A 12,642-nucleotide genomic window follows, 5' to 3' on the forward strand; every position below is an offset into this window, starting at 1 on the left:
CTTTCCAAATCATACGCTTATTTCATTTCGTATATGTCTATGTGCAGATGTTCTTGGTCCCAACCCATATTTTATTACATATTCACCACTTCTATTTTCTATTTCATTAAGATAAAAACTATCACTTTAAAGGAAAATCTTGTCTTGTAGCTGGTTAGTTAAGTTTTTTCCTGTTAAAGTGGAGTGAGAAGTATTCAGAATACTTATCAGCTTCATCGTTTTATCATGACTATTCTTTTTATTATTGCGAATCTTTCTTATTTTCTGACTTGTAAAACTGTACATCTTCATAACGGATCTTGCTAATCAAATAACATTATTTTTATTAATGTATCGATCAGAGCTTAAAATAAGATTGAGCATGACAAATTCATGAATAAATCATCTTTCAAATTGAAATATCATCATGGAAACAAATTGACTATATTACCATATATTGATTAATATGTCTAAGTTGTGTAAGTACTTTCCTACATTGCTGCATCGCATCGGTTCAACCGCGTTTGATTGTTTCCTCATATACATATACATAGTTATACTAATATTTTCTACCACCACCACCTTCTGCCGATACGACCTGGCGACGGCCAAAATTGAAAAAAAAAAAACATCAATTCAATAAGTAATTTTCTTCTCAAAATTCAACAGAACCCTTAAATAAAATCTGACAACAGTGTTAGCAATATCACACTGGATAAGAAAGAAGAAGAAGGAGAATCTTAGTCGCCACGTACGATTTCCTCGGTAGGTTTAGGAGTGTTCTTATAGGATGGGAACCACACACCTCAAGTTTCAAGAACAGCATCCACAGTTAAACGCCTGTACGCGTGTGCACATGCGCGTTAATTTATTTTGTAAGGAATTGTACTTAATGCAGCTACAGCACGCGTCATGCATTCGGTGTGCGCCGGCCTCAAGCTCAAGTGACGTTTCAGACACCCGAATCATTGCACTATGAACGGGAGAGCACAAAAGGCCCTTTGCATAGATTAATATCCGAGACGTATGTATGGTAATGCAATGTAACGGACAGACGGACCCCGTCAGCTCGGGAACGTTGTGAACACGACACGGCCCTTTAACTCGCTGTGCATTACAATTTATATTCGGTACAGAATAATAATGAACGGGAAATTTTGAATTCTGAAACTATCTGTCGTAGTTTTAGGATGGCTCTCGAGCCAGGAAAAAATTTTCATGGCTACTCCTGATTAAGTGTTTTAATAAGTTTATTAACACTTAGTTTAATTATTATAACGTCTGCAGACTTAGTGTCGACACTTATGTCTATAGACGTTATATGACAATTAAACTTCTCTTGTGTTCTATTGTTTCGTTTAATGTCCGTGAAACTTTTCAATTATATTTTATTTCAATCTAAGAGATCTTGCTTCATGAAATTAACATAGATCTTGGTTTATTAAATTAACAATATTTCATATGAAATATATATAATACGCCTAAGGGCGTATAACGATCTCTGCTGACGCGTCATCATCAAGTATTTGAGAACGTCGTTCTTGTGGTGGAGCAGCCACTATTCACATCTATCCTCTGCCATCAAGTATACCTTCTAATACGACACGATCCTTGTCATTTCTTTTAACTGATCCATAATGCTCTTCCCTCTCCGAGCATCGAATTTTCCTTCAAGCAAGAATTTTATAAGTTGTCGTGTCGTATAAGGTGATCAAATGTTTCCTCTGACGCATGCGTACTATGAAAAATAATTGTCAAAAAAATCGAACCAACACGTTTTCATACCTATAGCTTCCATAAACTGTTAACGCTAGTGGGTTGTAGTAATAATCGAAAACCACGATACAGTAAGAGCTAAATTTAAATACCATTGGTTTTGTAATTTCCATGCTAATATTTCACAGAGTGCCTTCGTATGGAAGTAGAAAGCATAATGCGATTCGCATAAACAGCATCTCATAGGAGATGTACCGGACGTTACATTACCTCAAATAGATTGCCAGGCGTCATAGATGGGCGACGGATGCTGCAGGATGCGATACGAGGTTGTACGTCGAGTAATACAGGCCACGCCACAACATACGCTGCAAGTGCCCCAATACATAATATATTGAGTCCGGAAGTCTGTGACGCTTTCACAGCTAATGTTGGTTGAATTTTGATAAAATAGCTTAATCATTGAACTACTCAGTTGAGCTACTGAGAGCCAAGATTTTTAGAAGCGGGCTTTGCTGTATCTAGTACATAGGGTACTCATAGATGATATTGACATTTATTTACCTATTTTTTTTTTCTGTAAATTTTGTCCGGCATACGCGTACCAGCGTCGTGGTCCACACCAGGCTCCTTTCTTTCATCGCGATTCCTTGCCGCTCACCTAGGACAGGTTGCGGTTTCATGTCGCGCTGCGTCGCCAGATGAGAGGTAATCGCAAAGTGAATGCATAGCATATGCATTTCTTATTACGATTGGATCTAGTCCTGTATTTAGTCAGTTATATTTGACGTGTGTTTATCATGTTTTCTTACAGGGCACATAACAATTTTTTTATATAAAAGCTTGTGACATAAATGTGAATTTTGATATTACTTCTTTATTAAAATCCAGGCAGATGTAAAAAAACAGATTTTAACTTTTAAGTCTTGATAGACGGAAGTTTTTTATGTTGTTCTTAATAGCAAAGAAGAATGTCTTCTTAAAATCAGAGTTGTATTATAAATAGCTTATAATGCCAATATTTATATTTTCAATTTATTACTTTAATATTACATACAAAAAGGAAAATATTTTGTCATACCGTTTGACAGATATTTTGAGCTTCTTTTTTTCGACAATGGCGCAGTTATCCATAAATCTTACTTAACATGCGTAAAACGATTAATGAATTCCCCTCCGATTGCTAGTTCGTGTCAAATCGACATAAATCGATGTAGTTCCAAAGCTACTGATCATAAAGTAAGATGTTAACTTTTTGGCGTTCCCTAGAAAACAACATTCAACCACAATTACTTATTCCCTCCTTTATAGAACTTAACTATGTAACAATCATACCTACTTTAAATTCACATAGACAAAAATAATATTTTTTCGTTGACATTGATTATTTAGTATTTTGTGTAATAAGAGTAATTTAATTTTTTTATTTGTTTCTTTCTCTTGTCCTTTCCCAAATCCCTTTCACCATCGATGATAGGTGCATTGATTTCAGAAAATATTATTTGATTGCTAAATATATAATAAAGCCCTACCCAAACGATACTTAAGCCTACCCAACCCTTTTAAGATAAGGAACTCACGGTAAGCGAATCCAACTCACGCTTGGCAGGTCTCTAAAATTCAATATTTTTAATCTGCGCGCGTGAAGGAATTTATGTAAATGTCGTGATCGTTTCACATAACCACAAATTTTAGAATTCCTAATTGAATTTAATGTCATCTTCAAGTTTATTTACAATAGTCGAATGTTAGAAAATTATGTATAAGTATACAAATAAAATATACCTAAGTATATAAGTATTTCTCATTTGAGGAAGCAACAACCATCATAGAGCCTCGTTCGTTGGTTGGGTGGAGCCCAGAATCGATCGTCGAATTTTTTGGGGTTCCATACCCCTATGGTAAAGGATTTAATATGCTCCTGCTCTGTCTGTTGAAGAGATTTATAGCTGAAACCAATAGAAAATTTTCGTTTTGTTGGGTTGCACGGTCTTCGCCATCCAGATGGCTATTGGTGCTATTGGAAATTGGTTCGCCTCATATTAGAGTATCATCATGTATATATAAATAAATTAATGCTATTTGATTGAAATATAATATCGCTTATTCCATGTTGAAACATTTTTCTGTAATTTCGAAAAATAGCACTAACACTTTCAATATTATAAATGTTCTGAGTGCGTCATTTTTGATAAGGTGCTATTTTATCAAACTACAGTGCTCTCCAAAATATTTTCATTATAAGTGCTAAATTGAGTGTGTGAGTGTGACAACAATTTTTATTAATAACTCTTATTTAACTGTGAGTCACTTAGATTAATCAATATTATAATTTATCTTCTATTTGATTTGGTATTTCTGATAAATAACTACATCGCATAATATTTCTAAAATAATTCTGCTTCAGTAGTAACAATATTCAAAATTAATGGTTTAGTTTTTGTTGTAGTATATGCGTGACAATTGTTTGAGGCCAAAGTATGTCAAAGACCGCCCGAAGTGGAGAAGAAACAGTAGGAAAGCGGACGATGCCTTCCGCTAAAGCATTGCAAAAAATGTTTTTCTTAAAAGTAGAGAAGGAAGTATATTGTACTTTACGTTGGGTTTATTTTGGAAACATCTTAGCACAAACGCCATGTCTCATCGCAATATTTAACAGCTATTCTGGTTTCGTATTGTTAGCTCTTTAAATGTGTAGAATTGAGTTAATCAATGTAGTTTTTTTTTTAAATCCCTTGAGACTCTCATATCTAAGCGTTTACTTGGTTTTTTCCTCAGGCGTAGAGAATCCGAGCCAAAGTTCCGTTTTCCTACTTTTTCGTATCCACTTCATGCGGTCTTTAGTTTGGTATTCGTTTAATAATCTTCTTCGGCAGAATCTTAACATAAACATAAGATTTTATGGGATCAGTAATTGTTAATTTGAATACAGATTAGCAACTTATAGACTTTAGAAATCACATGTTTAGTAAAAGCACGTTTACTGTCATATTTAAATCTTATAAACTATTGATGATTACAACCCAGCGACTTGAGCTAAGCGTACGATATGCAATTTTAAATTATAAGACCGGCTTACGATCATCTTACCGAGCTGCTATTTATAATTTGCTACGAGAAATGTTTATTTAAAGCAGATAAACGTTTTCTAATGTAATTAGCATCTATCGCCTAGACTTTAATTTACTTACCCGGATAGTACTGTGACAAGTATTTAGTTCCTTTACCGTTAGTTAGACGCCTCCTATGTTGTGGCGACACGATGTTTTGTTTATTCTTATTCTATGCATAGATTCCTACACAATGCCACTTTCTTATAGAGAAGATGTTGACATTATGAGAAGGAAAATAGGCATCGTGCTACAAAATCATGGCCATGATTGAGTCTGAATGGTTCCTAGCCCTGAATTAATGTCACATAATATGATTTCCAATTTTGTGCATAGTTGGAATCCCCAAATATAAATTACTACGAATTTGTTTGCGATAACTATTACAATCAATAACAATTATAAAATGTCAGTTTTTTACAGTACAGTTTATGTCTGTATTCGCGATTTATTTCAAATCAATATGTTGTAATATAAATATAAAATACATATAACACATTTTCTTTGTAGTTGATACTGTTCGTATCATAATGTATGCCGCCTTTTTTCACGGAACTTTGGCGTGGCGCCAATGAGTGATAAAGAATAATCAGTCACTGCATTATCAACTTTCCTGTTTTGATATTAAGATTTATAATTAATTAGCTAATTCGTTATTTATATTGCGTGCACGTAGTGCTAGTATATGTGATAGCAAGATGGTGATATTTGTGACTTTTGGTGATTAATTGATATCGACTCATCTTGTTTCTTAGTTTCATATAAGCATGCATAAAGTCACTTTTGAAGCAGCTATTAAGGAGATTAATAGCATTCTCAAGGATGGGTGATGTTAGGCAGGCAGCTAGTTGTTAAATTTCAGCTGAATCTTCAAAACATTAAGATTTATTTTTTACGCTGATCCTGAACTTCGCGGCGTCACAACCCCGAATGCAACAGGGAACACGCGAAGATGAGACAGTGAGATAAGACACGATTGGCGACGAAGACTGCGTAACATTTGATAGCTAGAGCTGCGATGACAATGGACAATTTTGAGATGATTTACGTTTACTTAACGAATTCATTTTCCTACATCATATCATCTGTTCAAAATCAACACGAGTTATTGACACTGTTGACGATCGAGCGCAGGAATGCTATGTCCTTAACTGACATTATGTATTATGACGATGTATTATTTTATTAGCGCACTGAAGATAAATTATCGTTCGAACGCCCGTAGGTATCCAATTAATTTTATGATGCCCACAATTAGTTTGCATACAGTTTAAACCTACGCTTAATTGGAAACTGAAGTTTTGTTTAAGCCGATGAACTTGAAATTTCTGCCACCTCTCAGTACATAGAGATACTCACCTGAAATTGAAGCTACTTTCAGTTTGTGCGTGAATTCCGTCAAGAGGACTAAAAAAGAGTACAGCGATATTGTTGATCATAACAATTTTTGTTATTATTATCAAATTACCTTTTTGATCAACGCGATGAAGGGTTAGAGGAAATTCTTCCATTTATTAAAGAGGTTTAAAAAATTGGATCATGCAAAATTATTTTATTCCTGCTTTAAAAATACTTGTCTATAGTGCGTCATGGGCTAGTCCACATGCGTTAATGCATCCACAACTTGCAGTTAAATCTTTTATCGCTACCAAATCGACTGTCGTAAATCGAACGGGCCATTGTTGCACTGTACTTATATGGAAGCGAGCAAAATAAATCACGAACAAAACCATATCCGCGCAATCGTAGACAATCTCGACCGGCAGGAGACTAAATCTTGATACGGAATATTACGCTATTGAATTAGCATTACCGCTGTTCTCGATATTGTTTGGTGTCCTGGATGGCTCATATTTCTTTGCTGGATTTTAATTTTTGTGTCGTGGACGACGGTATATCGCGGAATCGTGCATGATCACGGAGATAACATTAAATGCATAATCTTCACATCTAAGAGCTTCTGGCTCGTGTGGCTTCTGAGGAACGTGTCATGCATGTTGTGCATTGTTATGCTAGGATACTATATTGATTATAAATTGACTAGTATTGTTGTCATACAATCTTTGCCTTATTATCCATCGTCATTCTCATAAACAAATATAGCATTGTGATGCTATATTTATTGATTCTTAAGTGGTAGGCCTAGGTTTTTATAGTTTGGGTAAATCTGCACTATGAAACACTACTTAAGAGAAAGTTACGGGCATCATTAACACCTATTTCAAGGAGGTCTAGACTTGTCCACTACAATATTGCCTTTCGATAGATAGTTGTTAATAAATGTTAAATATAGAGATTTTGTTGTAAATCTTACGTTTAATTACCCAAAGACAGGAACTGATAAATATAATTTACTTTCACAACAATTTGTATACTTCGCATTAAGATTTCCTCGTCTTATCTATGTATATGATGAATTATATTTGATATTGTTTTGTATTTTTCAGGTGGCTCAGCAACCTGAGTCTTTTCTTTGGCATCTACGCCTATTAAATGTAAGTATTAACATATATTTCAATATTTACAAAATACGTTAGAATTTTCACTTTGCTCATACTGAAGGAGGAGGAGCGCTTAAACCTCTTGTGGAAATAAATCTTAATTAACTATTGTTTATTATGTCGCCAGCTACTAATTAATATTCATTGTTGACAAGTTATCACGTCCAAAAGTCGATAGTATTTGATCCTCTTACCGACTCAGCGGTCATCGCTCTGGAAACTAAGTTTATCTTATATGGTGTTTTGTTTACGTTTCACATATTTTGCTTCTAGAGAAATCTTTGAAAGGCTTAGTGTAGTTTTGGTCTGATATTTCCATTTAATTTGTTCTACTTACTCTTCAGATTCCATTGTAAATGGAAACTTGCTTATTTTTACTCGTTTCATTTATTTTTTCCTCCTAATATCTATGTTCACAATGCATGTTGTTAATTATCATTAAAATCTTATATAATAACCATCCATGCTTATTTAGCTTATTTTGTCAGTCAATATCGATTCAATGATAAATTCATCGGTGCGTGTCGAGACATTATTCAATTAGATGTATCTGACTCGATTGTCACTTGACCGGCACTCGAGAAATCAAATCAGACGTTAACCTCAATAATGGTATCGAGGATCTATTGCCGCGGGTGTATACTGTAGATATTGAATAATAATTGGTGCACGGGCTGGCCAAGGCCTCCCTTAGGGATGCACGTTCTACATACTGCCGGAAATGTCGGAATAGAATTGTAATTTAAGTCGATAGAATGATAGCAAAGTCGTCAATGTAAATATAATATATAAAACATTTTCACATAATCAAAGCTTCAAATGTTTTATGTTCACTGTTAAAAATGCAGCAAGCTAGAAAATATGCTATAAAATATTCTGAAATTATGCTATAAAGTCTGAACTGTGTTCAATAATTTAGAGTCCACTCTACACTTTATCTTCTAGAACTTTTCTAAAACCTTATCTGGAAGTAATTTCTACATACTACACACACATTCTACATACTACAGAAATATTACATACTTTAAGTTTACATCATTGTTTATACAAGTTTAGCACAGAATTTTAATCTATCTGCCTTTACTCTAAACACTTCCACAAATAATTATTTGCTATTTCTTGTATAAGAATCGTTGCCCCATAACTTTTGAGCGAATCAATCGAGACTTTCCACTATGCGCCAACCCTAGTCATCACGATAGAGATGGTATCTCCCAAGCGTGCCGCATCCATCAGAAAGATATCTGTACCAGTATCGGCCCGCCGATAACCATTGTCTTACCGACGATTATATCGGCGAAATTTGTGCTCTCCCCGTACAACGTTTGTCTGTATTGAAGCCGCAAATGAGCCGAGTAAAGATCTCTACCCACTAGACAATTTCATGACCATTTTGAAGCGTGTTAAAGCAAAAAATATTATTTGTATTGAAAACTATGAAACTATGTTCACTACAGCGTTCATATTTGATAGAAACTTCGTGTGCAATCCATAATGTTTAGCTAAAGCCGACAAACAGTTCCTTCTATATGTTATAGTAAGTAATATATCAGTCTAGTGGACTTTATTTGAGCACAGTCCTGGTAGTACTGGCTGGTGGATACTAACCTTAATAGTTAGGTTGCATTAAAGGACCGTTTCTGCTAAAGTTTTGTCAAGTCATTAATATTCGTGAGAACGACTCTTGCTTTGCTTTGGAGTTCAACAATGAAAATAGGGAAAATGTTGATGATGAAGAGAGTTCTTCAAGAATTATCTTTAACTCAAAAGTGAATGATGTAAATGTGTGTGTAACTAATGAAATTCCATAAGGTGAGGAAAATGTCAAACTTATTTACGAAAAATCGACGACAAATCGTTTAGTCAACTCTCCCAAGTATACTCAACGATATATGGCACAAGATGCGTGGGTAAAACATACTGAAAAATAAAATAATAAATAATTTTCAGACCACGTTATAATTATGTACATATTAACTTACTGTGACCTGCATTCTGCGTGTAGTTACTTGGTTCTGGAAAATCCCTTGTTTGTTTTTTAAATGTCTGGAAAAATTACAAGTCACGATGTTAATAACTTGACTAGTCATTCTGTAAATTTGTTGCACAATTAAGAAATTATGTAACACTATGATATTTTACTTTATCAAGTCACTGTAGAAGAATGTGTTAAACAGCTTATTATAAAAGTATATATTAATGTGAATGCGGGTGTAGACACAATTTTGATAGAGATCTTTAGATCTTTGCTGCCGCCTTTTAGACTAAAAAAATTTTACAAAACATTAATTAGGTACTTATTTAAATTATTTAATTTCTTCTTCAGAATTTTGCGAGCATACCAAAAGTGTCCCGCCACATTCGTGTATTAGTACGTACAGTGGTCATTTAAAGCATAATAAACTCGGCCACATGATCTGGAGACCACTTAATGGCATTCGTTTCATTGTCTCTCGGCCATTAATAAGTCGGACGACAGGTCTATTGGCGACCACGCCATAATGGGCCGGACTCCTGCAACGAATCCATAGCCTATGCCCTCAGGAAGTTCTAACCTCCTTAATCCTACCCTGACTTTCAGCTTACGACACAATGGTGCAGGAATATTGAGGATTCGCTGTGCCGCTTTCAATTGTAGATTTTAAATTTCAATACATTATGGAAATTACTCACATTATTTATGCAAAATGATGAATAAATTCAAGTTTGTAACTTTGTAGTTTTCAGTTTGCAATTGGATAAGAATCGTTTAGTTTTACTGTTGTTAAAAATAAATTTTGCTGATTTGTATTTTTTTGTCTTCTAATGTTATCACGTTCGTTACTGTAAATATCCAACCATTCGCATCACCCGTTTTAAAATTAAATTTAAATTTAAAACGGGTGATGCGAATGGTTGGATATATATATATGATGGTAATTTAATAGTTCTAGGCTCTCTTGGAATAGTGATCATGATCACCTTCAAATTATGTTATTTTACAATCTTTTCTTTATGACAACGTAGAGTTACTCGTATTAAATTAGTATCTAAAAACTTAACAATGTGTAGCTAAGTCTAATAGACCTCAAATTGTTTAATCCATCTGACACGGATTCCTTTTGTCGCCTCGTTCAATTGCTAAATCGCTTCAATTCATTCGGTCAGTAAATTCATTTATGTCAGGGCACGCGTCTTTCGGTCAATTGAATGTAATTAGAGACTAGTGTTACGTTGCGTCTGTTTGAATCGCCGCCGCTGATGTCCATTATCATAGACTATTTTTAGATGTACCTATTTATCGCATACATAGTTTTGCATATTTGTTTAGTAATGTTGTGGCCTTTATATCTTTTTAGAATTAGTTATTTTGCCAGTTTGGTAAAATTTTCGGTCATTTGTTTTGCTTATATTTCACATTTTGCGATCATAGATAATTTGACAAGGTCAGCAGATTTACGATTGATTTACGAGTGGTTATATTAAATTCTACATTTATGTTCCTGAAACTGGAAACCAACAACAAAATTCTGATGTCTTTAGTATTATTGTTGTTTCTGAAAAACTTTACTCGCCAAACCCAACTAATGTTGCGACACACATAGCTACAAGTCTTTGAGATCTACGAATGATCGACACGTGAACTAAGTTTTCATTAAGTTAAACACAGATATAATTAGTGTTATATTTCTCGGAAGTAACACGATTACAACAGTTAATTGTCTGTGGCGCAGCATTCGCTTGTTTGTTATTAAACGTCGAGATAATGCCCGATGGTATATTTCTTAATTGCTTATTGCACGATACAGACACTATCGGCCCACTATTTCCAACATAATAAGCATTATCATAACAATAACAAGCTAGTAACTCGCGGCAATCGAAGTGTTTTAAGCGGGGACATACGGGTTTTAATGTTGAACGCGCCCGCGCTGCATTTGGATGTCAAGCGAATCGTATTTCTATTTTTTTTGCAGTTGTTAATTACCCTAATGCTGAGCTATTATTAAAAATCCCAAAGATACTATTATCATTTATGTTGTCAACTTGAGTCCTTTGAGAATACCGGCTATATTTCTTGCCTAGGTTCAGTGCAGAATTCTGCATTGGATGTTCATTCACTTTCTAGATACAAGTTTGGATTGGTATTGATGAGCCAGTTAGTCAGGACTTTTCTTTTTATGGAACATAATATGCTTTCCTTCGCAATCTTGTAAATAGTTCTATGATGTGAAAATGCTAAAGTGAGGGTATTCAATAAAGTTTTTCTTTTTTTCCAATATAAGTAAAAAAAATATTAGGAATTAAACATTGCTAGTTAATTTGCATTATGCTAGACTTGGCGCGTCACAATTTGACAGTCGCTGACGCATTTTAAGGTCGCATGTTCTCACTCCATGTCCGCAACGATAACCCAACTCGATTCTCAGTTGTATATTGTATGCAAGAACCACACCACTCGTTTGCCTACTAACTAGCCTTCGTAAATTAGCAGTATTAATATAAATTAACGAGGTTTGACGCGAGTGTAATTAAGTTTTTATTGACTGTGATTGTGCGTTGAAAGCAAAAACGTGTATGTGTTTCATTAAGGGAGATTGAATTAAAGGTGATGTAGTAATAATAATCAAATATTAAGGTTTAACGTTATCGATTAATTTTGTTTTATACTAGCTGCGTTCCGGGGCTTCGCTCCCGTGGGTATTTCGAGATAAGAAGTACTTACTGTTTATTTCAGGTTATATTCTACCCGTGAATATTGTTATTGCATGAAGATTGTTTTTGAAGATATATGTGTATTCTCTTTTAATACTATTAACAATTATTCATGCTTCGGTGAAATTGTTGCATCAGCAGATTAAAGTCGGAATTAGTCAGGGTTTTATGATAAATTTAAATATATGATAAATGCATAAAAATAAACATATCGCAATCTGCTCATATTTCCTCTTTTCTCTCGAGTCGACTTGAATATTGTATTTATGTTCACTTTATGTACATAAAGGAATAAATTTATAAATAATCAGTACTAATCAGTACTAGAAAATAGTTATTATGTTCACAGACAGGTACAGCAAGCGATCGTCTATAACGCTAATAAACAATCTAAAGCGATCATGTTATGAATCTAAATTTGTTTTTTTCTAAAGCACATCGTGAGAACAGAATCAGTCACAAAAGAGCAATCTCCTTGATCAATATTTGAGTGTACCATACGTATAGCTGTCAATTTTTTCGTTACAATATCAATATATTTACTGATTGACGGTGCACGTAATTTACATTCAAAATATAATTAGGCTATTGTTACCAATCGGCGGTCAATGCGGATTTAACATTTCATATTACCGTCTCAG

At 34.3% G+C, this 12,642-nt stretch overlaps 1 protein-coding gene across 6 annotated transcripts in view; it reads left to right on the forward strand.

Moving 5' to 3' along the window:
• Window positions 1-12,642, forward strand: part of Ntan1 (N-terminal amidohydrolase 1) — a 74,814-nt gene that overhangs the window by 52,876 nt on the left and 9,296 nt on the right. For 5 of the 6 annotated variants that reach the window (XM_053750332.1, XM_053750331.1, XM_053750334.1 and 2 more), the window contains one exon: window positions 7,253-7,300. The gene's annotated coding sequence lies outside the window, so the exon portion shown is untranslated. Of the gene's footprint in view, window positions 1-7,252; window positions 7,301-11,714; window positions 11,895-12,642 lie in introns of those variants that run through there. The other variant, XM_053750333.2, reaches the window with a different exon arrangement.

Source organism: Plodia interpunctella, chromosome 10, assembly GCF_027563975.2.
Source record: "Plodia interpunctella isolate USDA-ARS_2022_Savannah chromosome 10, ilPloInte3.2, whole genome shotgun sequence".
Classification (NCBI taxonomy): domain Eukaryota; kingdom Metazoa; phylum Arthropoda; class Insecta; order Lepidoptera; family Pyralidae; genus Plodia; species Plodia interpunctella.